This window comes from Sander vitreus, chromosome 24 (assembly GCF_031162955.1).
Source record: "Sander vitreus isolate 19-12246 chromosome 24, sanVit1, whole genome shotgun sequence".
NCBI lineage: Eukaryota > Metazoa > Chordata > Actinopteri > Perciformes > Percidae > Sander > Sander vitreus.
In genome coordinates, this window is record NC_135878.1 from 15,159,661 (window position 1) to 15,183,626 (window position 23,966).

A 23,966-nucleotide genomic window follows, 5' to 3' on the forward strand; every position below is an offset into this window, starting at 1 on the left:
TATATTCACAGTACTGTGCAAAAGTCTTAGGCAGGTGTGAAAAAATGCTGTAAACTAAGAATGCTTTCAAAAATATTAATACTGATTGTTTATTTTTATCAATTTACAAAATGCAAAGTGAGCAAACAAAAGAAAAATCTAAATCACATCAGTATTTGGTTTTACTACCTTTTGCCTTCAAACCAGCATCAATTCATATAGGTACTTGCAAAAAGTCAGGGATTTTGTAGGATTGTAGTCAGATGTATGATCAACCAATTTTTATTTGTATTTAGGTAGTTATACTGCATCAGCAAGATCTCTCCCAGACTAATATTTCAAAGCAGACTGGTGTTTCAAGATGTGCTGTTCGAGCTCTTTTAAAAAAGCACACAGAAACGGGCAACGTTGAGGATCGTAGACGCAGTGGTCGGCCAAGGAAACTTAGTGCAGCAGATGAAAAATACATCAAGCTTATTTCCCTTCGAAATCGGAAGATGTCCAGCAGTGCCATCAGCTCAGAACTGGTAGAAACCAGTGGGACCCAGGTACACCCATCTACTGTCTGGAGAAGATGTCCAGAAGTGGTCTTCATGGAAGAGTTGCAGCCAAAAAGCCATACCTCTGACATAGAAACAAGGTCAAGCGAATCAACTATGCACGAAAACATAGGAACTAGAGGGCAGAAAATGGCAGCGGGTGCTCTGGACTGATGAGTCAAAATTTGAAATATTTGGCTATAGCAGAAGGCAGGTTGTTCGCCGAAGGGCTGGAGAGCGGTACAATAATAAGTGTCACATATAATAGTATATATGTATATTTTATATATGTTGCATGTTACATTTGCACTGTTTAGAAATGAAAGCCCGCTCCATTTTTCCTTTTCATTTTCTGCGGGTGATTCTGCTTCTTCTTCTCCTCCGGGATAACACGACCGCGTTGCATTGTGGTATACGGGAGTAAAATGTAGGGTACATCGTATGTACACTCACATTAGCAGTGCATTGTGGGTATTTTATAGTGGACTACATAGTGGATGAAATGAACCGCATAGGGAACTATTTCCGTCATAGGGAACGGTTTCCAACACAGCCATAGAGTTGAGTTAGACTGATTGAATTACTGTTGTTTGGTCAGCATCACGTTGACAACACAGACTTTGTATTTACATGAAGATGTCGAAGAGTAACGGGGGAGGGGGTTGGTGGGGATGGCTCAATCTTTGACAAAAACAAAAGAAAACATTCAGGAGGATGTGAAGTGGCAAACACAGGGCTTTGGTAAAGAGAAGAAGAAACAAGGGACGGACATTTAAAAACAGGTTGGCGGTTTCCACTGAGCGGGAAGCAGGTAGAGGCTGCCTGCAAGCTAATTAGAGGCCATATCACAACAGCTGCAGGGTCTGAGCCACTTTCACTCAGCGCCGAGGTAAACAAAGTGCTTGGCTGCTTGTTGCTGTGACAGGCCAGATAAAGTGGTATTTACCTTTCAGTTGTTGGTTTCCTTTTACAGCCAGTACTGTGAATATGTACAGTGTGTTTGCTGGCATTTATTTTGCAACACAGCGTCAACAGAGAGACACACAGAGAGAGAGAGAGAGAGAGGAAGAAACAGAGGGAAAGGTGGATGGACAATGTGATTATAGAGTAAGTGGAATGGAACTGAGGGAGACGGAGACACACAGGTGGGAGAGCAGCATCAGCACATCGGGGCGCTGACGTCTAAAGCAGTGGTTCCCAACCTGGGGTCCGGGGACCCCTCAGGGGGGCGTCAAAGATCACAGGGGGTGCGCAAGTCTTTATCTGGTTTGAGGTCGAGGTAAAAAAAAAAAATTTGCACATGTTAAACAAATTATGATAATACACTAGAATATATAATGTATACAAAAGTCTGTATAAAAACTACGTATTTTTGTTCTCGCTTAAAATTGTAGGCAGACTACTTAGTAGGCCAAACCTCCGGGACCTCTTAACCTGGGACCCCTGCTGTCATCAGGTCAGCTGCTAGCTGCTAGCTGCTAGCATCCTCGTTTGTCCTGCCGCCACAGCATCACTATTTTATGAATGAAGCATGGCGGAGAAACGTAAAAGTGCTGATAACTGCTCTGTATCAAAAAAGAAAGTAAAGCTCTATCTCGAGAGTTACCTCCACTTGGGTTTGGGAGGGGGGGGGCTCAGCTTTTCTTAGACATAAGTAGGGGGGGTCAATTTTGGTTCACCATCAATTTTGACCCACAAAGTTGTTGTCAATTTTCCCCGATGTTTTCTTCCAACGTCTTTGTGGCTTTTGCGTCGTTTTTGCATATCTTTTTTGTGACTTTTTGGGCATTTTTTATCGACGTTTTATCCAACATTTTAGGCGTTTTTTTCGATGCTTTTGTTACAACTTTTTTGCCACTTTTTCTGACATTGTTGCTGCTGTTTCCAATGTTTTTGTCACTTTTTCCCGATGTCTTTTGCGCTTTTTCAGACTATTTTGTCGCGTTTTTCTATGATGGCTTAGGAACTTATGAGGCCCAAACTGTAAGTGAGAAAGCTATATGAGACATGCAATACTACAGTCAACATATTAGGAGATCTAATCAAATCTGCCTAATCTCTCAAGTTAAACTGCTTTTTATTGTCTACTGTTTTCGGTCGCTCGAGAATAAATCTCCATGAATTTGTCGGCCTATATCTTAAATAGAAGTTGACATTTCTATCTTTTAGTTTGTCATTTAAAAAGAGGCAGCAGTGGAAGATTTGCTTGGCTAAATCCCAGAGACTGATTAGCTATAATATCTCGACTTAACTGGAATAACACTTATGTGCTTTGACCCAACACTGTTTCTTGACCGGGCGCATTGACTCGCCCTCATCCTGTCCTTGGCAACCAGCCAAGAAATGTTCAGCCCCGTAAAACCACATTTCATCACCATGTTCCCCTATCCTAGCTGGTGTCGGAGTCCTGCTATCCACCCTGTCCTCTTTTTCTAGTATGAAAAATGTAACATTTCCTACATGTACATTGGAAAGGAAAAAGCAAATAAACGTAATCCAGTCAGTAATTCCTACAAAATGTATTTGGCTAAAGAAATAACATGCAGTGGCGGGGCTAGACGGGGGGCACGGGGTGGCACCGGCAAGTGAAACTAATAATGAATGTGATGTTTTATTTAGCAGAATTACATTGTGTTGTTCTATCCTATCCAATATTTCTTATATTATTTCCTGGACTAACCACATTTTCTATGCTGTATTCTGATAATTCCCCCCTGTCCCCACACACACACACACACACACACACACACACACACACACACACACACACACACACACACACACACACTTAAAATCCTGGAATGATATAACACTTTCACAAATTAACTTCTTTGGCCTTTTTGCATCAAGATTAAAAAAGCAGATTTTGAAAAAAGAAGTGTAGTGTCTTTGCATTAAAGTCAGGATGTATACATTTCACCTGTCAACTCTATCACAGCTATGTATGAATTACCACCTCCTTGGCCTTGCCTCTTAATGGTCTGGAAAAGGCTCTCGAGCCTCTCTGAGCGGCTTCTCCGCGACATATGTCTCCCGTGTTTTGAACTTGAGAGAATAGCGCTGTCAAGCGTTCACATAAACCATGTCAGAGCCGCCCGTGGCACCTATCTGCTTGATGAAACAAAGGCTCCCCGCAATTAAGAAAGCCTCTTTTCACCGCCGACAGCTCCCCTCTCTTTTTTCGTCCCCCTTTTCTTTTCTTTTTTTTTGTTGCTTTATTCCGACAATTTCCAGCAACTCTAGCAGACACCTTAAGTGCCGCTAAGTGATCAAAGAGGGGAGTGCATATTGGATAACGCAATTAGGCTACCGCTAAGAGAGAGGAGAGTAACAAAGAGAGAGACAAGAGAGGGACTGATAATGCAGATAATGGCTTGTAAACAGAGGACATTACTTTACACAGAGATTATTCAGATCCCGACCCGACACCGGATGCACCGGGGTCTACAAGTGGAGTCATACACCCAGTAGGAGAAATAACACTGGATCACATTAGTTAGGAAATGGGAGACAATGTGCAGCGTGAGGGATCGCTCTTGCACTAAAAAAGTCGATTCTCAGGCTCCTCTTAATTGCCAATATTCAAAACAAAAAACGACAATAGTTTAAAGGGAATGTGTGACTAGAGGATTTCTTTCTCTCGCCCTCCTCCACCCTGTCCTCACATTTTTCCCTCCCCGCTTGTCATTGGTGTACTTAACAAGAGGACATAAGTGGCTTCTCTCGTCATTATGGAGATCCGATAATATAAAGAGTGTGTGTGGTCGTGGTGGTGAGGGGCGAGTGTTGTGGTGAAGAAAGGAAGTGGTCGTTCTCTTTCCCTCCCCCCCCCCCAGTGTTAAATGACTTAGGTCAAACAGTCAAAATGTAATTATCACTGACGACGGCAGTGAACTGCAGTCAACCTGCTTTACCTGACATTAAACCCCAGTCTGAACTAACAGGAGGCCCATGTTGCCCCAGGGAGCCAGATGCTAATTTGAAGCAGAGTTTGCAGTTGGGGGGGGGTAATTGTGGCTATCTAATGGGGATCAGGGCTGTGGGAGCTCTCTATACATCTGCCGTCTGGCTAAGACCCACCGCACCTGAGACTCACAGGCTTGGCTGTGGTCACACTCCCCTGTAGGCTTTGAAGCTCGACGGATGCAGCATGGCGCCACTGCTGGCACAAGTGAAGAGTGTGTGTGTGTGTGTGTGTGTGTGTGTGTGTGTGTGTGTGTGTGTGTGGTGGTTTGAATTCCAATTTCAGTCGAGTTGAGTGAGGCTGCACTCACACTGCAACACGAGTGTCCCAGGGCTGAACGATGGGATGTTTTCATAATCACAAAGCGAACATGAATTTGAATGTCTAACCTCTGTCACTATTTTGTCTATTTTATCTGTTTATTTCTACATTACATTGCCAAAAAGAAAATTGTCTTCCCTCCCAAGCAAAAAAACAAACTGCATTCCTAAAGCAGAAATTACGTCTTTTTATTGGTCTTGTTTACTTGTTTGTTTGCTTTTTATAAAAAAAAAAAAATTATTTATATGTACCATTTCAATTGAATTGAAGTGCTTATAATAATATCTGCAAATATGATTTTCAGTCTCGCTATAACGTGAACATGTCGGCATTTGATTGATCTGACATCAGAGTCCAGTTAGTTGGTGGCAAGTGTCTTTTTTTTTTTTTGACGAGGGCCCGGCTGGGGACAGTCCTAGACTGATGGCAGCATTAATGTAGAGCCCAGTAGTTTCTGTGATACCAAATCATGGACGGAATCACAAAATTAAGAATTTATAAAAGCTACAAGACAGGCTCCACAGGGCCCTACATTAAGTCAGTGCTTAAGCTAACTGGATTCGTTTCATTTTCTGGGATTGTTCAGGTGCCCCTGAAATGTCTGCCGGATGTCCCTCATTTCGGCCGGATGTCCGTCCCCTTCCTCTTTCTTTGTGTTGGCGTTCTAACCTCTGGTGGATTTGTGAGGACTATGGTTAACTGCTCCTCAGATCTCTGCAGGGTAAATCCAGACAGCTAGCTAGACTATCTGTCCAATCAGAGTTTTCTGTTGCACGACTAAAACTACTTTTTAACGTCCACATGTTCCACCAAAACAAGTTCCTTCCTGAGACTATTTAGCAGAGGCACCGTGGCTCCGTCCGGCGCTTAGTGCTGCACAAGACGATTGTGATTGGTTTAAAGAAATACCAATAAACCAGAGCACGTTTATTATCCCAGAATGCTGTGTGGACTAGCCAGACATTCCTCCGCAGCGCTGTGGAGGAAGGTCTGGCAAAGCGAGCCTCGAGTCCAGTGAGTACATTGGAATTCTCCTCCAATATGGAGACTAGATTACATAAATTGATGTGAGGGGCAGTGGAAGGCCTCGACCCCTCTTGTAACGCTGGTCACCTCTACACTTGACTCCTGCTCACTCATTGTGTCGGTGGGACAAGGGGAAAAAAAGAAGGGCCCAGGGAAGCAGCCTCCTGGTCATCTTTAATTCATGCGATTAAATATGCAGCACAAGCCCTCCTTGTACCAGCTGTTAGACGCCGTTAGTAAGCCATAATTCAAGAGTTCAAATTCGAGCAAATTGAGGGCGAGGGGCAGACGGAGCGCTGGACGGAGAGGCATTATCCTTCAGTTGAGAAGGCGAGTGGCAGGTTCAGTCAGGTGCAGCGCGAAGCCGAGGCTTGTTAATCCTCCCGGCTGCTACAAGATAAAGCAATGCAGCGCCCTTATGAATGTACATATGGGGCAATAGGCAGTGATAGAGACACACATTGGTTATTTCTTTTCCTAAAAGCTCCCGGTCACGCAGTGATACAGAGGTGTTTGCACTGGTGGAATGTAACTAAGTACATTTACTCAAGTACTGTGCGTAAGTACAAATTTAAGGTACTTGTACTTTACTTTAAAAATCTGCTTGATTTGTGTGTTGTTGATGGACACTCTTCAAAAGATGGTCTCTAATGCGCTACATCTTTTGGAAGAGTTTCATTGCCAATGGCGGTCCAAAGTCACAGTTAGATCAATTGCTTGATTAGGTCAAAATATTTGTCTGTTTGCAGTGGTGGAATTAAACTAAGTACATTTAATCAAGTGCTGTATTTAAGTACAAATGTTGAGGTACTGATGTTTTATTATATATGAAACTAGCCAACAATATAACATTGTCTCTCATAGCTTTCTCACTTACAGTTGTGGGCCTCATAAAGCCCTTAAAAATAGCGACAAAAACGTTGAAAAAAGCGCCCCAAAAGACGCTAACAAGCAACCAAAACGCCTGAAAAAGTGACAAAGAAATATTTGACTTTTGTACTGGAAAACAGAAACCTCATTCAAAATTGCATTCATCTTTGTGATAACACAAACAAAACAACAGCCTCAACATGACTTTGCTGAAGTGTGTGTCATGCAGTTCATCCATTTGTTTAGACAGAGAGGATACATTTTGAAAACTGAACAATTCATTTTGTTGTTTATGTAGTATTTCTATTGTTAACGGCTTTAAACAAACTCGGTTTTCTCACAAACCAAAGACCGAAGCTCTCTTTAACCCCGCTGTGTTCTCGGTGCAGTGTCTTTGTGTGTGGGCGCCTGTCTCTATGTGTTTGATCATGCACGTATGTGCATGTGCATACATTCCTGTGTGTGAAAAAGGCTCCTCATTGAAGCACTGCACCTGCATGAATATTCAACGTGTGCGTAGAGTTATATAACGTGCATAGGCGAATATGCGCCTGAATGTGGATCTGTGTGTGTGTGTGTGTGTGTGTGTGTGTGTGTCTATGTGTGGGTCCGTGCACACGCAGGAAATCACCATTTCAATATAGCTCTGATTAAACTTCCCATTTACCGTTCTGAAAGTACACAGGAACCTTTTCTTGGCAGGTTGCCTCCTGCTGCAGACCAGTGCCAAGCTCTTTGAAACCCAATCAGTTTTCGGTTCTCAGATCACTATCCGCTCCTTATTCTCCTCCTGGATCAGCGGCTCACATTGCAAGCTTGGAAGAAAGAAGAAAAGAGGCCGATGGTTGGTCATGCATCAACACAGCCAGCTGGCGTTGGATCAACACCCACCCGAGTCCAGCAGGCACCTGTTGGGAGTCTGCAAGGTGCAGCACACTGCAAAAAATAAAATAAAATAGACAACCTCACAAGGCATAGTTTCATATGGAAGCATGCAAGCTTATTTTTATTCTGGAAGGACGTGAAAGAAGTGCACACTGCCAAGGATAATTACACTTTCCTGTAATGCACTTTTTTGTTATTTCTCGAATTTTGCATGACAATAACTTTACATAACAAAGACCCAGGAGTTGACAATCTGTCATATCATTCATTAGTTATGGGTTGTAATGTGCAAGCATGTTGCACTTCTGGCCATGTCCCAGTGAATTAGTCACTATGTTATAGTGTTCATTCTGTAGTGTTTTAACAGCAGTGGTGGAATGTAACTAAGTACATTTACTCCAGCACTGTACTTAAGTCCAAATGTTGAGGTACTTGTACTTTACTTGGGTCTTTTGTTTTCATGCCACTTTCTACTTCTACTCCGCTACATTTCAGAGAGAAATATTGTACTTCTTACTCCACTACATTCATCTGTTACAGCTTTAGTTACTAGTTACTTTACACATTAAGATTTCTGCACACAAAACACATGTAGTTTATAAAATCTGATGTTTTATTCTAAAGTAAACTAGCCAACAATATAACGGCCTACAAGTCCAGCTGAGATGATCAGACCATTAAACACACAACTGGTTGGATCCTTTACACTTTCTACAATGGGAGGAGAGTTCTTTACTTTGAATACTTTAGCTACATTTTCCTGATGATACCTACAGACTTTTACTGAAGTAACATTTTCAGTATTTCTAACAGCGGGATATTAGTACTTTTACTGTAAGTAAAGGATCTGAATACTTCCTCCACCACTGTTTAACAGTAACAGTATGAGTTGTACTTCACTGCTATGCATGAACGGCAAATGATACCATACGTGTGCTGATAGAAGATCAAACTGTGACTTTAACAAGTCGCTGTCACTCTAAAGATAACCAAGAGTACACAACGTGTATTATAACATTTTTACTGTGAGTTTCCAAAACGTTGCATGAGCTCTCCCCACCATCCACAATTAGTTTTAATTGTTTCCAGCTGTAAGTTACTCGATTTTCATCTGTGGGAAAGGTGGCCTTCACCATATCACACTCAAAGTTCAAGTTGTGTTGTTGCCATCGGGGCATAACGAGCGTGATTCAGTGTTGACCTCAGCTTTAAAACAACCAGTCAGTGATTTATGTAACCGTATACAGTATATACTTCATGAGGTGTATTTTGAGTTGAGTTGTAGGGATATCAATTGACATTGTTGGGCCATATGTTAAAATAGTTGTTAATTACAGCAGATTTAGGGAGAAAAAGCAGCATTTTAAAACCCAACTGCTTTCAACTAGGGCTGCAGGATGTGAGGCAAATGTGCGATAACGTCACTGAGTGTCACAATAACGATATAACTTGCGTGGGTTCGGTTCCGACCTGGACTAGGACTCGAGTCCAACTTGAGTCTCTATTCTCTAGACTTGTGACTCGACTTGGACCTTGCGCACTGATGACTCGGACTCGAGGATTTATGAAATCGGATGTTGGATGAAGGTTCGCACCATAGGCGTTGCTAGACCCCTTTTACTCGGGCACGTGCCCCACTGTTGATCTGCTGTGCCCCAGTAAAATCTCATGTGTAAAACCATTGTGTAAATCTGGCATATTTTTCACATCTAACGTGTTGAATTAAGGATGTATTACGACCAAAAACCAGAGGGGAGCTTATAGCGTTAGCAGAGGTATGTTCTGTAAAAATGACTATTGGGCGAAGTTATAACATGATATGTTCAAATGTAATCTTGTAAAATGTAGTTTTGGGCTACAACATTTCATAAATGCAGTTATTCAAATAGGCAGATGTTTTTATATAAGCTTGAAATAAATAGAGGATCCCCAAATCCCCAACTTGACAAAAACACATTAGTGCTGTGCAGAAACAGAGAAGGATAGAGACACTGAGCAAAAAAAAGAGATGGGGTTAGAGTGAGAGTTTGGTCGCAGTGACCAAAGGAATTAGAGAGAGAGCTTATCCCTGCATCAGTATCAACACGTATAAGCCCAACGCTCCATTTCAACTCCCCGAAACCTGCCGTCCTATCCATCAAAACGGGACTCCCATCGACATAAAACCTCCCTCTCTGCCTGTATTTGTCTCCCTAATTAATTACTTCACATGCCACGGTATGTTTTTCAAATGATAGATGATGGAAAATTATAGCTGCGTTATCCCAGGCCCAGCTGGTGGTAGATTTGTGCAGTCAGCTTCCAGCCTGCATTACCTGAGTAGATCTGGCAGAATGCCTGAGCACTCAGACAGGAAGGGGCCGATTTGATTTTCGGTGTGTAAGAGGCTTTTATTTTTTTTTATTTTTTTATTTTTTACAAATGTTTTCTAATGCCGGATTTAGTAGGTAAGCACAATCTGTCACATTCACCTACGTGATATCATCCAACAAGGACACAGACAGCAAAGCAAAGGGAATCCAGTTTTGTGGTGTTGTTGATGTTCAGGGAAATGTCATTATGACTAGAGCTGTAACGACTCCAAACTTTGGCTGTTCAATTAATTAATTAATCAGAAATAATTGCAGTTAACAATGTCATTGTCTCTTTCAGTCAAATTTAAAAACATTTATGTATTTATTACTTTTTCAACAAAAACCTATTTTGAGCATCTCTTCCTTTCCTGCATTCTAGTGATTTTTTTATGAAACAAATGTGTGCCTTTTCTGCATCAATTCATGGTGCACATGTAATTATTATTATTAATATTATTATTATTATTATTATTATTATTATTATTATTATTATTATTATTATGTGTTCTTTATTCTATTGTTCAAAACTTTCTGCATGTTCAAAACATCACGTTTCAGGATGTTATTTTTTTGTAATCATATACATCTCCACAACAAATTATTAGAGAATGAGACCTTGTTAAAGCCATATGCTCCAACATTAAATCTACATAAAATACATGACAGTCAAATTCACAAGAAATCACATTAATTGGCAATTTAAAATAAAGTACAAAAATGAAAGGAAATCGATACATTAAAGCACAATGTGAAAATCCAAAGTACTGTTGAAAAGCACTGTTGCACAGTTACTATAGTTACTGTCTTTGAACTATACATCAGGCCTTTTAAAATGATCCAAAGACTTTTTTTTTGAGTCGGTCACTGAAAGCAACACATTCCTGACAGACCTTTTTTAAGATCCAAAATGGTCAAGTTTAACCTTATGAATATGACATAAAGCTACATGGTTCAGTCATTTCGGTGGGGGGGGGGGGGCTCTGCCACCCTGTGCCCCTCCCTTTCTAGCCCCGCCCCTGCCCTCACTGCCTTTTTTTTTCTTCTTCTTTTCTGATGAGTCGTACTGCCTGAAGCCAGGTCTTAATACAGATTCCAGGCCTTTGATTCACAGCGCTGTCCGGTTTTAATAATGCAGGCATGTTTGCGCGTGGTTCTCCCCCCCACCCCTGCTACCTTGGAGTCCGTCTCCCCCCCCCCTCCCCCCTGAAGAAGATCACTTCCTTGAGGCGATGTCAAATAAAACCGGCCGGGCAGGAAACGCTCACCGTGAGAGAAAAGTTAGGATGGGAAGACCGGGAGCAGTGGGGGTGTGAGAAAGACGGGAAATGATCAGGAGGAGAAAAAGGGAGCGAGAGAGAGAGAAAAAAAAGTTTTGTTCTTTTTTTCACGCTGGGAGCACAAAAGAGCATATTAAACACTGAAGTTTATCAGTCCAAATTAAGTCTTGAATTCACAGCTTCTTTAATCTTTTCACATCTGAAACCATCCCCTCCCCCCACACACTTCCTCCATGCTACAACGCCGAAATAAAATCCAACCTTTGCCGTCGACTCTCCCCACGTTGAAAACACAGAGACACTTCATAAAAAATTAATTACTCCTCCAACCCCCCTTCTCCTCATTTCCATAAGATTCCTTTAAAAAATATGTAAAATTCATTTAAAGTAAGTGGTGACGTTGTCTTTGAAGATCACGACAACTAACGCGGATCAAAGCGGAGGATCGGTACGGATGAGGGCCTGATTAGCATAATGAAATTAATTCAGAAGACAAGAATCTCTAATAGGTGCAACAACAAAAAAAAACGCATTAACAATATTTAAGGAAAGTACTGTTTGTGCTTGTAATACAACAATTATGGAACTTGTATTCCATTAACACTTTGTTGATTAACTTCTGCTTTCATACACACGGCTCATATCAGGAGCCCTTTTCATTCTGGAAGCGTTATTTTTCTCCTTTTTTTCCCTCAGCCTTTCACTTTTCAACTTGACACACCATGATGATTCTTTGCTGTATTGTTTTTCTTAAAATCGGGCCATGAAATCAACCCAAATTTGCATATTCACAGTGATAATTGCAAAGCTGGCAGATAGTTGTGCTATAATTGCAAACTAATGACTGCAAAATTATTTGTGAACTCCCGAGATAGTGAGTTTTTTTTTTTCCGCAGCACCTAATGCGAGTGACAGCTCTGGCAGGTTAAAAAAAGGGTTTATCCCCTTTGAAGTGACTATAAAACAGAGTCACGGTATCTTCACTGTCACAGCGTGTGATCTGTGTACTACATCCTGTGTGAGCGGTGGAGCTTGTAGTTTCTGTCTGAGGGGCTTTCAATGCATCTTTCTCTTCCTGAAAGACAAAATACACAATAAATATTAATCACAGCTGCAGAAATACCTGAGAACACTAAAAAATCCCAGCTCTGTGAACAGGAAGACTTAGCAAATTAGGAAAAAAAATGACTGCTAGATTTACTCAGATCATTTATTTTCAGGATTGTTAATGGGTAACTATCGCTAAACCCACCAGATTCCATTTAAAAAAACAAACACTTTAAGTGTGTATAGAGCCAACACATTTTCACATGTAAATCGGTAAATTAGGGGTTTATTTGAACCAAACCATAGTGTGATTTTTGGAAGAGTGGAAACATGAACCAAGACGTCTTTTCATAGTTTTATTTTGTTTCTGCTGACTTTGAATGAAGTGTATTTTACGATGATGAAATTACTGTTTATTTACATGACATCTGGTGGGTTTAGCGATAGCGATTTCGGGGCTGTTTTTACGTGCAAAATAGGGATCTTGCTTAACAGAAAGGTCGAACTCCTTAGAAATCCTTTCCATAATGTTGTCAGACACTAAGAATATTAATCTGAGCCTGTCAGTGGAAAAACAAGCACTGTTATGGACGTAAATAGAAAGTGCGCAATTGCCCTATTAACTTACATTGTAGCTTGTTTAACTGACTGCCGACTGCAGAGTTCTCGCTTAATACTGGACCAATGTCAAAGATTGTTGTTCCCATCAGTCACTTACACACAAAACATGGGAAAATAGGGTCCAGGTTGAAAAAAAACCCGGTTACCCTTAAGCTTATTATCTTGATTTTTTTTAAAAACTACCCATGGTAGTTTGTAGTTTTTGAGTCCCTGCACTAAAATGCATGCTTATAATTTGTTATGCACATGTGTGAATATTTCTAACTGAACTGATGAACTGTGTGTGTGCAGGATGGCTGGAACTACACTCACTTCGTCACTCCCGTGTCCACGCTGGAGCGAGACCGTCATCCAATCAGGTGAGACAAATTTCTCTTTAGTACTTGGGTCCGGTCTTGGACTCGAGATGTTTTTCTATTGTCTCGGACTTGTCTTGGACCTGGCCATTGGACTCGCCAAATATTCTAGCTTTCGAGCACCTGCAAAAACCAAGCAATGTAAAAAGGAAAGAAAGGGAAAAGATGACAAAGGATGGAGATAAAATAGAAAACAAGTCTATGGATTATTTCCCAGTTTGCCACTTCAGTCAGCTGAGAATTCTATTGTGTGAAACCTGACTGTGACCACACTAGTATCAAGAAGTTATGTAGTCTTTGTGTTGTTTAGTTAGTAATCTGACCAGCACTCCTCTCAGTGGGAGTCGGGTGTATCCCCCCCCCCTCTCGCTGATAGAGAAAAGACCGCTGTCCTCTTTATGCCTGGCAGTAATTGAAATAAATTACAAGAGTGCAGCATTGTTGTTATCTGTGGTTAGTTAACAGCACCTCCCTCCCTCTCGGGGAATGGAGGGATTCAGGGAGGAGGACAACGACAACGAGGTTCCAGTGACCCAGATTTAGTCTCAAAACATAAATAAATTATCAGCCCCCCCCACACACTCACACACACACACACACACACTTGAACAAAACACATCCTTCCCTTCACGTTCAGAATGCACCTTCAAAGTTGTAAATGGAATTTAATCATGATGAAATGGAGATACTCCCACTCGTGAATGCACACACTCCCATGCACACTTGCTGCACATTACATTATATATCCAATGCTGGAACGTGTAGGCGATTAATTGATCCACCGAAAATTGACAATCGTTTTCTTAAATCGAGAAATCACAAAAATGTTCAACGCTCTTTGGTGATGTGAGGATCTACTGCACTTCTCTCTCTAACATCATGACAATATCTTTGGGTTTTGGGCAGCTGCTCTGAAGAAACCCAAAGACGTCACCTTTGGCTCTGGCGAACACTTTACACATTTAACAGCTAATCAGTTAGTTGAAAGAAATAGTTGAAGTTTTTTTCCTATGTTTTTCTTATTTCTACATTTTTTTCTACGTTTTTTTTGTTGCTTTTTCCGATCTGTTGGTTACATTATTGGTGTTTTCTTTCAACTGTTTTATCGCTTTCTGACCTCTTCTTCGCTCGGGCGCCATAGGGCAAAGAATGTTTCTAAGTAAGTAAAGTTTATTCATATAGCACTTTTCACAGATACAAATCCCAAAGTGCTTCACAATAAAATGAAATATGATGAATAAAAGACATAACAATACGAAGGAAAACATAGGAAACTTAAATCAGGCCGCCATACAAACCCAATTTGTCTAACTAAAAGCATGTTTGTTGGGCCCCCATTGACCCTCGCCACTTTCCTTATTTTCCCAGACACCAACCTTTGCTACGTTTTCTGTGTCAGTTTCTTTAAAGCTGTTTGATACAACACAGATTGATTCAGGAACAGCCTCCATCCATTCAAACATCCATCTATACATAAATACATACATACATACATACATACATACATACATACATACATACATACATACGTACGTACGTACATACATACATACATACATACATACATACACACACACACATACATACATACATACACATACATACATACATACATACATACATACACATACATACATACATACATACACATACATACGCACACACATCCATACATACATACACACACACACACACACACACATACAAATGAGAACCATATAAAGTAAGAAATTAGAAAAACTGCATTTTGAACCAGGGCCTCTTCGAAAGTCGAAAGATTAGGTGATGAAAAACGTGTCTGAGTTGCTATTGTACTTCAGTGTTGTAGATTCCCAAACAAATTTGCAATGAATCCATTTTATATGATTCATATGGAGTGCATCTGGGGCTGTTGGGAGTTTGGGGCCCAGGGCAGTTGGTAATACAGCCTTGACCCAATCTCAAGACTAAGGCTAACTCGACTTCTGTCACCGATAATAAATGGGATAAAAGACAAGACTTTAAAACTGGATTAGGGTTAGGGTTGAGTCACTTTGGGCCTTTTTTTTAATCTCGATATGTCTGCGATTGTTTCTGATGCTGTTTCTGGACATGCTTTTGTGTGATTGACTGTTTGTCTTCTCTCTGTACTGGTTTCGTCTGTTTACTTATGTCTCTTCTGCAAAAGACATCTTGATCTCTATTAGATCACCTGATAAAACAAAGGTAATTACAATATTCCGGAACAGCTGGTCTTTGTCCTTATCGTCTCCCCTTAGATGAAGAATTACCGGAGTCGGAGTCTAAAGTGACACCCGTTCATGATCCTCTTTATTCACACTTCATTTGTTTAGAGAACATCTTGGGAAAACAGGGTTCTTGCCCTTAGAAAACAAAGTCATAAAACTAGAAGAATCTGAGACTGTGCAGGAGTGACAGTGTTTCTAAGCAGGCCCTGTCTGCTGTGGCGGCGTTTTAAGAGCGTTCTCTGGCGACTGCCGTGACACTGCCATTCCCATGCCCTGTCGAATTCTTTCCTCAGATCCCAGGCATTTCAACTGCTCCCTCCCTCCCCTTACGCCGCTCAGGATGTAGCCAAAAGTCCACTGACCTATGTGGGAGTGGATATTTTGGAAGACGGCCCTGGCTCTTTCACTCTCTATTCCTGTCCTCGCACGTTCATTAGCCCCGGCCTCGAGAGTCAGAGTGTTTACATGTTGTTATCATTCCTCTCCTATCATTTTTCTTCCCTGTTTTCTCTCTCTTCCCCCCCTCTCCGCTGAGGGATGTTTTTTCTAGGTGGGGTCATCGGCAGTAATAAATTCATGTATGGCACGTTAGAAAGACTATAATCACCACATAGATTAAATATACATGTGTTTATCCTGGTGAGAATGTTGGAAAGGCTCTTTGAAAAACCAGCAAAGTTGCTCTAAAATGCACAACGTGTGTGTGTGTGTGTGTGTGTGTGGAAGGAGGCAGTATAAGTCCATTACTTTACAACGAATGCTGTATATTTGTTCTGTTGACTGTAGCTACATCAGCCGAGGAAAGAGCCCTGTTGAAGTTAAGAAAAGTAAATCAGTTGACACAGAAATCAACTTTATTAGTACCGTTATTATCCATTAATATCACAGTGCTGAAGGGAAGAAGGGTTAAGGGTTTTTGAATGGTGGGAAAAGGAAGTCAGATGAATTACTTTATCATAATCTTTTTTGGATAATATATTTGAAATGCGAGCTCCAATTAGTTTTTCTTTCAAGCGTATTCCATGGTCTTCTTGTCACAGTGCCTAATTTGTTCAGAAAAGGAACAACACTCACAAAGGTTTTTTTGGCAATTTTTTTTGTAGTTTTGTCTCTTTTCTCAAGTTTGTTTTGGACAATTTTTTCGACGTTTTTTTCAATGTGTTTGTCGCTTTTTTCAATACATGCATACATGTCCCGGGACCACCCTAGATAGGTGGAGATTGTGTTGAACCCAAAGTTACCCCTTGGGTTTCAAGTGATGTTTACCTGAATAGGGAACGTATTTTCTGTACATCTGGATTAGAAAAAGAAGACAAAGCAGTGGCAATAATGACATCAATTTAATATATTCTTCCGTGGACGCCGTGACACACGTCTGACATATACTGTACGCAGGGTTTTGCCTACTGTTATATGGTTTAGGCACAGCACCCAAGCCGGTTTGGTCACCACCTAAAACTGGATTTAAGTCAATCCGTGTGAGCATCAAAATGACTTTTCTCAGATCTAATGATTGTTTTCGGGCTTGTTGAGCATGTTTATTCTCTAAGCTTTTTGAGCTTTTCCAACGTTTAAGACACAGATATGGTGACAATAACTGTCCAAAATGATGGAAATTGCATATACAGTATTTATTTATTAAAATTTTTTAACATTTTCTTGAGGGAGGACCCCTGAACCAAATACCTAAGTCTTTCACAAACCTAGAGAAAACACTGGTGTGTACAGACATATAGGGCTGGGTATTGTTCAAAAATATTAAATACTGGTACTGATACCAATACCGTGACTTTGATACCAGTTCCTAAACAATCCGATTAAAATTTTATAAAAAGAAATTACAACATTACACATTACGGCAAAAATCTTCTAATGTATTTTTCAGCTCCTACTACGTGAGCCCCATCTTTGTGCGTAACATAGAGTTAGGGTTAGGGTTAGTCTTTCCTGCGTGTCTCTACAATATGTAACGTTAGACAGTCAATCACAAACATTATTAGATCTTGGTAGAAGAATGCTGTGTGCTTATTGGCTCACTGACGCCTTAGGTATTTAAAGGTCCCATGGCATTAAAATATCACTTCATGAGGTTGTTTAACATTAATATGAGTTCCCCCAGCCTGCCTATGGTCCCCCAGTGGCTAAAAATGGCGATAGGTGTAAACCGAGCCCTGGGTATCCTGCTCTGCCTTTGAGAAAATGAAAGCTCAGATGGGCCGATCTGGAATCTTCCCTTTATGACGTCATAAGGGGAAAGGTTACCTCCCCTTTCTCTGCTTTGCCCACACAGAGAATTTGGCCCGCCCATGAGAAAGAGAGAGACATCATGGCTTGCAAACAAGTAGCATGGCAGTTAATCAAGGCCACACCCCCACCCTCCACCTTGCCCCCCCCCTCTCCTCTCCTCCTCAATAGCATTTAAAGCTACAGACACAGAAATGGCACATCCTAAGGAAAGCTCATTGTGGGACTGGCTCTAGTGGCTGTAATTCTGCATCAAGGCTGAATTTCGGGAAAGAGACTTCAGATACAGTATTAGGGGACCACTAAGGTCTATATAAAAGAGACTTCAGATACAGTATTAGGGGACCACTAAGGTCTATATAAAAGAGACTTCAGATACAGTATTAGGAGACCATTAAGGCCTATATAAAAGAGACTTCAGATACAGTATTAGGGAAACACTAAGGTCTATATAAAAGATACTTCAGATACAGTATTAGGGGACCACTAAGGTCTGTATAAAAGAAACTTCAGATACAGTATTAGGGGACCACTAAGGTCTATATAAAAGAGACTTCAGATACAGTATTAGGGGACCACTAAGGCCTTTATAAAAGAGACTTCAGATACAGTATTAGGGGACCACTAAGGCCTATATAAAAGAGACTTCAGATACAGTATTAGGAGACCATTAAGGCCTATATAAAAGAGACTTCAGATACAGTATTAGGGGACCACTAAGGTCTGTATAAAAGAAACTTCAGATACAGTATTAGGGGACCACTAAGGTCTATATAAAAGAGACTTCAGATACAGTATTAGGGGACCACTAAGGTCTATATAAAAGAGACTTCAGATACAGTATTAGGGGACCACTAAGGCCTATATAAAAGAGACTTCAGATACAGTATTACGGGACCACTAAGGTCTATATAAAAGAGACTTCAGATACAGTATTAGGGGACCACTAAGGCCTATATAAAGAGACTTCAGATACAGTATTAGGGGACCACTAAGGTCTATATAAAAGAGACTTCAGATACAGTATTAGGGGACCACTAAGGTCTATATAAAAGAGACTTCAGATACAGTATTAGGGGACCACTGCCTTAGACCATGCCTAAACAGCATTGACTTCGTACCCGGCCCTATTAGTTTGTTATTCCTGTACACATATGTATGATTGACTTCATGAAAAGTAGCCTGTAGTGATGAAACGTCTCTGTTCACAGATGGATGTTGCCGTATGGCTAAAGGTCAAGGAATAAGGAAAGAATAAGTCTGTTTTCTGACCAAGTCATTATTTACTGTTGATTCAACGCGGGGAAGTTTTCCCGACCGGGGCTCGAGACTTTCACATTACAGTCCAGCAGAGGAAATAATGACCTGTAGGTGCTCAGCTGTTGGAACCAAATTGGTGTTTCTTTTTTTTTCTTCTTTTTTATTATTATACTCCAAAAGCTGCCTTAGTCTCCTCCAACATCCCTTCCTCCCCCCCTCGCCTCGGTCTCGTCTCCCACACTGCCATGTTACATCACTGGAAATGTCTGCTGCTTTCTTTCTGGAACTTGTGAGCTTTTTTTTCTCTCACCTTTATTCTGTCTCTCCACATACCGTTGCTGTTTTGGAGAAACCTCGTCATTGCAATTATCGCAAGACTCTTGTTTTGTTTTTTTTTCTCTGTAGCTGAGCTGACGCGTTCCATATTTGTTCCTCTGAAGGTGGAGGAGGTTTGCATGATTCTTAATATGACCACTCGAGTTCAGACCTTTGCTCAGTTTGTAAAATTCACACTATGTTGCAGCCCAGTCTCGTGACATTTTGTGGATGAGCTCACACAGCATTGACCTCACTCTTAGGTCTTTTTTTTACTGTAGGGAGCCCATAAAGGTCTGTTTTCTTCAGACAAGTGGATACAATCAGCCAGTGCAGTAGACGTATTTGAATTCCGTTTTGTTTTGAGTTATATATTTCGGGGGGGATGTGCAGGGGATATCCCCCCCCCCAATATTTAGAAGCGGTAGATTAGTCCACCTCAGAAAGAAAACCCACTCCCCAAAAGGGGTCATAATAACCTTTGGGGGGGGCTCAAAACATGTACAGAAAATGAGAATTGTGCCTACTTTGCTACATCGGGGGGTTAAAGATAGATTTATGTTGATTTAAACTTTGAAGCATAATAAATAGTAGTAATCATTTCCTTAACGTACAGTAAATAAAGACTTTTGCACCATAAATTAATGCAGAAAAGGCACAAATTGTTGCAGAAAAAATACCCAGAATGCAGGAAATTAAGTGTTTGACGCTCTAAATTTGATTGGGGGGGGGCAACCTGTCATAATGTACATACATACAATGGCTAGTGGAAAATCTGATTGGCTGGTAACTTTAAAAATCTACTAGCCATGTTGGCTGTTGATCAAAAAAAGTTGAATTACAGCACTACAGGCAAATAAGACGCCGATACAGATAATCTGCAAACTGCCAAAAAATGGCCCCATAATCGGCCAGAATTGTAGACAAATGACTTGATAAGATGGAGATGGAGATGTTTTGCACGGCAGTGTGAACACCAAGCTTCTGTGCACAAAACTTGAGAGAAACAAGACAGCACTTTTCCCTTCCCTCTCAGCTCTTTTTTTGAAGGTTTTAACCTGACAGCATTGCTCCTCCTTTCTTTATTCCGTATCTCCCTCTTGTATTCCTCCAGTGGCCGGTGGATTTCAGAGGGAAGGCTCGTGAGAAGAAAGAGGTCGGGTAGTTGTTAGAAGTGTAAGAGGATTCAGGGCCCAAGGCAGCTAATCAACGTATTGCTTGTGTCACACCAACTTAAATGAACTTTTTCTTGAAGTCCGTAGATACTTCCCTCCGTCGTCTTTGAATGTTGTCCTGCGAGACCCGTGAAATATTAAAACTCTTTCAGTTACCTGCTGTTTTAGTAGGTATAAAGCAGAAATGAAGTAGTTCTTTCTTTCATGTGCTTCTGACGGACTGTCACTCGCTCAGTGGCACAAATGTTCGCATATGATTTTTCATCACCGTTAATCAAAATGAATAAACATGCATAATTGCACAGATCGGGGAGAAGTTAGGGGAAATTCAGAGGGAATTTTCAATGCCCTATGAAGTATTAAAATGAAGCTTGGCCTCATTTTTTTTCTCTGTTTTTTATTTTTTTTCTTCACCTAACTTCCTACTTCCCCTACCTAGCTTTTTCTACAGACTGCACTGGCATGTATATCTCTGGTTTTCATCACATGTGCTCTTCTCAAACACACAAACCGTCAGGACAAAATATTTGCTTTTTCACGGGCGCATTCCCATACTTCTCCGAACTTTAAAAATTCACTTTGATATCCAGCACCCCTCCCTCCCTTCCTCCCCTTTTCGAGACATGTAGAAGTTTAAGAAATCTCTGGGTTTGATGAGATTTTTCCCGCCTTTGTACATCATAGGCAAACATGAAGAAAAGAAGTGCATTAACAGACGGCCAACAAGCTCAGGCAACAGTGGGGGAGCTAAGATTGACATGTTTTTTTATTTTGACAGCGCTCACCCTGCCTGCCCTTGGTTTATGATCATAAATAGTGCATGTTGCTTATTAGAAGGCTGCTGCCACGTTCCCAGCTAGTGAGTGGTGTGTTGCTCGCCGGTGTTAGCAGACAATTTGCCAGTACACATTGAGACATTATTAGCGTTTCCCTTTCATCCTGCGCCTCACTCTCCCCTCTGTCTCTTTTTTTTTTTGTCCCAGTCCTGTGCCATCCATGCAAAGCACTCTGGGATAGGTTGTACCCACTGATTCTGCACGCTGCTCGTCATGCAGCTAAATTTGATGGGAAAAGCACATAATTTGCCTCTTCTTAGATTAAATCTAACTAATGTGATTATGTGGCACAGACACGGGAGTATATGCAATCACATAACAACCGGTATGATGACAGAATTTCAAGATGTTTCACGTACGTAGCAAAGGGGGGGGGGAAAGGGCCGGGGCTTTTAATGCTGCATGGAGCAACATCTGGTTCCAATTACCCACTGTGAGGTAGGTGCTCTATTATAAAAGGAAACTCAAAGGATTTCCTGTCTAAAAATACACGTTATCCCTTAATTCCTGCCTAAATTACCACTTAAGCATGGCCTGTAATTCATAAACCCCCAGTAGTCCAGGTCTGTGTCCATGTGGGCTGCAGGACAAACTAAACTCTGTGTCACCTTGACAGTGAAGGTAGCCGTCCTTTGAGAGCAGTGGCAGAAAGAGTGACGTGGGCAGGGCAAACGCGACTCGGAGAAAAGAGATTAGTGGCGCGGTCGCACCTCTCACCCCCCCCCTCAAATAGCGCCCCGCCAGAGTGGCGAGAGAGGTGAGGAGGGACATAATGGCCGATGGACCCCCTCTAAAAGGATGTTTTGCGAGAGGTGGGAGAGGAGGTGGGGATGGTGCGAGGGCTCCGGGGTCTCGGGGGATAGATTTGCAAGTGGAGATAGTCCGATTCACCTCTCTCTGACACTGACGCCCAGGGGCCCGGGGCGAGCAGTCAGCGTGTGGTCAAGGCAAGTACGACCCCAACCCCCACAGCCTCCAAACACGTACTGTCTCTCAGAAACACACACACACACACAGACACACACACACACACACAGAGAAAGTACAGGTCCGGGCAGAGAGGTAATTTGATGCTAGGTTGTCTCCTGAGGCTCACTGTTGTGGTGCGAGTGCCGGTGTCACTGGGTCAGAGCTGAAGTTTTCCACTGAAGCTTTGCTCGCCACGGTATACGGTCACAGGCAGCAGACAAACCCGTAAGAGTAGTATATTAAAAGCCTCACCTAGAAGCACACACATCCACATGCTGCACACAAAACATTTGCTTCCAAAGTGCCAGTGGTCTCATCCAGGCTTCAGATGAGATCCAACCATAGGTTAATTTACAGAGGTGATTGGGGGGGGTCTACAACCTACCCCAATAATCGAAACTGACCAGTGGATCCAACAATATTTGAAGTGAAATTACCACTCCTATTGGTATGAGAAAGTTACTATACTATCCTGTGCAATAAGGGATTTCAGATGTGCTCACTTTGAGATTTAGCCTCCAAATAAAGCAGTGTAGATAATCTGAGTAAATTCATGGCTTGTTTCCAACTTGCATGTTTGTCCGACTGCTTGTGTTTCTTGCCCCATTGGACCTCAATGTAGCGATATTGCCATGTTCCTTGATCGCTGCAAACACTTTGGTAAACACAGTGTTATCATAACCAATAAATGCTGGCCAATGTATAAGAAATGCCCTTTAGTAATGGTTGAATTGATCAAAACAGCTCTAAGGCATCTTCCAATTAAGGCAAATCAGAAACATGGATTGCCAACTGAGTACAAACATAGTCATAAATGAAGCAGACTAACATGTCCTGCCAGAATAATATCATACAAGCATGTCAAATATCTCACAATATACACTATTAATATACATTTGCTGCTAATAATGAAATCTAAAACCTCCAATAGCCTCATTTTTTAATATAATGCATTTTAGCTTTTGAATTTAGGAATGACGCAAATTAGAAATAAGTTAAGTTCAGTGTGATGTACTGTATATTTACACACAGTTCACATGAATAAACATCTGTCACTTGGAGTCAGTACTTGTATAAAAGTTACATATGAAATGCTTGGCCCCCTGAGCAACACAGATAACTTATTTTCCTTGAATAACTGTGTTTCTCAGAGGGAGGAAAATGAACCGTAACCCTCAAAACGCTGCTCCTTGCCTGGACTCCCCTCTTTTTTATTTTTTTTAAAAACCAGAAAGTGTCGAAGGCTCTGTTAACTTTTTTTTTTTTCCGACCTGGAATTTTACCGACCCAGGAGTCCTGACTGAGCAGGTATTGGCACACCGCAGTTTGATTTCACAAGGTTTCGGGTGTATTTTTAATTTGTGGAAACATCAATCTGAACCTATGGTCCAGCAACCACGAGGGAACATCGTCTCCAGCAATCCGCCCCAACCCTGTTATTAAGTTGTAATTTAAACAACTCATTTATTTCATCGGGAACTGCCCAGAAAATACCAGATTCTTGGAGTGTCTGTTAAGAAGGATTTCTTTTAGGGTTACACAACTGGCTTGTGAGCTAAGACAACTTTATTACACATTGAGTGAAATACAAGTTATTTATCTGATATGGTAAGTCATCGTAAAGATATCGCATGATGGGTTCACTCCAAATTATTTCATTTTGTAAAAGTATGACTGATCCAAAACGTACCGTAAGAAGA

The 23,966-nt window shown here is 41.3% G+C and overlaps 1 long non-coding RNA gene across 1 annotated transcript in view; it reads left to right on the top strand.

Moving 5' to 3' along the window:
• The window catches only part of LOC144512946 (uncharacterized), a 433,981-nt gene that overhangs the window by 319,735 nt on the left and 90,280 nt on the right, over window positions 1-23,966 (top strand). Inside the window, exon 8 of the long non-coding RNA XR_013501057.1 lies at window positions 13,175-13,242. This is a non-coding gene — a long non-coding RNA (uncharacterized LOC144512946). The remainder of the gene's footprint in view (window positions 1-13,174; window positions 13,243-23,966) is intronic.